Below are 2,754 nucleotides of genomic sequence, written 5' to 3' on the forward strand. Positions count from 1 at the left end.
ACATAATACAGCCAGACAAGCAGCAGTAGGAGTGTTATCTCTCCAGAGAGCTCCGAAACTGGGTAAACTATTCGTGTGCTTCGCCTCGATCTGCTCTTCGTGCGATCTCCGCCCCCCGCCGAACCGAAAGGGGCCTGGTCCGCCGGCCCCATAGGTGTTCGAGGATCAGTTTCCCCGACATCTTTTGGCGCGCCAGGTAGGGGGGCGTCGAGATTGTGTGAACCTGATCCGGCGTTCACACGAGCTAGATCTTCATTCCCTTTTCCAACATGGCACCGAAGAAGAAGACTTCGGCGTCAGCCGCTCCGTCCACGTCACTTCCGCCACCGTTGGAGCAAACGGGTGGTGGAATGGGCGTCGGCGGAAGAATGGACGTCGACGAGGAAGCTCATGATGCCGCCAGGTCCAAGAACAAGGCTGCACAAACCTCGGCGATTGTACATGTTCCGTGCCACTCTCAGGAGGCGCAAGATCAACAGCATCACGGCACTAGCAATGCCATACGCATGATAGGCCAAGACCAAGCTGGTGGATCTCGGGGCGCTCAAGACCAGCATGCACGCCAGCATGTTGGCACGAGCGGGGCACGGTCGCCTGGACGGGATACTGCTCCTTCTAACATAGTTAGAAGTTCGAGCACGTCCCGCTCCTCAGCGCCGTCCGCCCCTGCCACCCACCACTCCAGCAGAATCTTTGGCGCGAGCTCAACTTCTCCTAGATTACCCTCCGACGTCGGACAAGATCGATGAATGGAGGGCCACCATTCAGAGTCTCATCGGCTACGCCAACGGCGACACTCCACGGCGGCCGAGCGCATCGCCGCCGCGGCAGGGTTGCCGGGCGCGAGCCGGTGGTGACGAAACGGGTGGAGGTGCAACTACCATGCAATCACCACCCCGAAGGCCAAGATCGCCGACTCGCCAGATCCACCTCGACAGCGACTCCACCGCATCTTTGGATCCACGAGCTCGTCACGATCAGTGCCAAGTTCTTCATGATCGACAACAAGAAGACGCTCGAACTCACATCGAGCGCCGAAGAGAAGTGCGACGTCAATCCGACAAGCGCGCTGGGCCCTCTGATGACATGCATGCGCCAGGGGAACCAGGCGATCTGCCGTACGTGGTAGGTTGCCCTGCGTTCACTCGTGAGCTGCGGCAAGTCCAGTGGCCCAGCACGAAAAACTTCAAGCCAGACGTACCGGAGAAGTACGACGGCAAGACGCATCCGTCAGAATTCCTCAGCATCTACACCATCGCGGTGCAGGCTGCCGGGGGACGGGATGACAAGATCCTTGCCAACTACTTCCCGCTGGTGCTCAAGCCTAACGTCAGATCTTGGCTCATGCACTTGCCGGACAACTCAATATCCTCTTGGGATGATCTGTGCCATCAGTTTGTCGGCGCATTCACAGGCGGACACAAGCCTCATGGCCAAGAGAGTGATCTTCATCTGCTCGCCCAGAAGGAAGGAGAGCCCCTGCGCAAGTACATTCAGAGATGCAGCAGTGTGCAGCACAACATCCCAGACGTCCACCCTGCCGCGGTAATCAGCGCGGCAGATAAGAACATGCGGAACCGCAGGATGCGGGAGGAAATGGCGATGTGCAAGATCAGGGACGTCAGTGAGTTATATGCACTGGCCGACAAGTGTGCACGTGCTGAGGAAGGGAGGAGACTCCCCGGAGAGAATGTAGGAGCGGGAGGATCTGAAAGGGAAGAAGCTACCCCGCCAAGGAGAAACCGGCGGCGGAACAACAGAAGGAGGAAAGGCAAAGAGGTGCTAGTGTTGAGCAGTCCGGCAATGGTGGTGGCGCCAAGGAAGCCAAAGCTGGTGACTCTGGCAAGGAGGTTGCCGCGGAGGTGGCGCTCGCCGACAAGCAGGACGACACCAACAAGCAGTATTGCAAGATCCACTGCACCAAGGGCCATGATCTCCAGAACTGTAAGAAAGTCGAGCAGCTTGTTGAGCAACAGAAAGCTGAATACGAGCGGCGCGACAAGGAGAAGGCCCAGGAAGGTGCTGGAGGATCCGGCAAGAAACGTCCCGGCCGAGGAGGACGCCGCGGCAAGGCCAAGCAGCGGCAAGGAGACAGACCTCCCCGCGGCCGCGACAAGGATGAAGATGACAACGAGGATGAAGACATGGATGACGAGGAGACTGATGAGCAGGAGTTCCAGAAAGCCACAGAGGTCATGTGCGTTGACGGTGGTGCTTCTCTGCATACCTCGCACCGTCAGCTCAAGCAGTGGGTGCGGGAAGTTAATGCAGCAGAACCACCCATCGAGTCATGCAAGCCTCTGAAATGGTCCGGCACGCCTATCATCTTTGATATTGAGGACCACCCAGATCGCATAACTGGGTCGGGTGCTTGCCGATGTTGGTTTCACCAACAATCCGCAACCTCAAGGTCACTAAGATGCTAGTTTACGGCGAGGCCGGCTTGAACCTGATCTCCTCCGCGGTGCTCCAGAAACTCCAGATCCCCGACAGCGAGCTCGAAGAGACCGGTACATTTCAAGGAATCAACCCAAGAAGGAGCAAGCCGAAGGGAAAGATCACGTTGCCGGTAACATTTGGCAGCGAACTGAACTTCAGGACTAAGAGGGTCACATTTGATGTTGCTGACTTTCCATTACCTTACAATGGAATCCTTGGCCGTCCGGCACTCGCCAAGTTCATGGCAGCCTCTCACTATGCGCACAACATACTAAAAATGCGAGGCCCGATAAGTGTCATCTCTGTCCCTGGCGA

The sequence above is a fragment of the Triticum dicoccoides genome, chromosome 5A (genome assembly GCF_002162155.2).
Source record: "Triticum dicoccoides isolate Atlit2015 ecotype Zavitan chromosome 5A, WEW_v2.0, whole genome shotgun sequence".
Taxonomy (NCBI): domain Eukaryota; kingdom Viridiplantae; phylum Streptophyta; class Magnoliopsida; order Poales; family Poaceae; genus Triticum; species Triticum dicoccoides.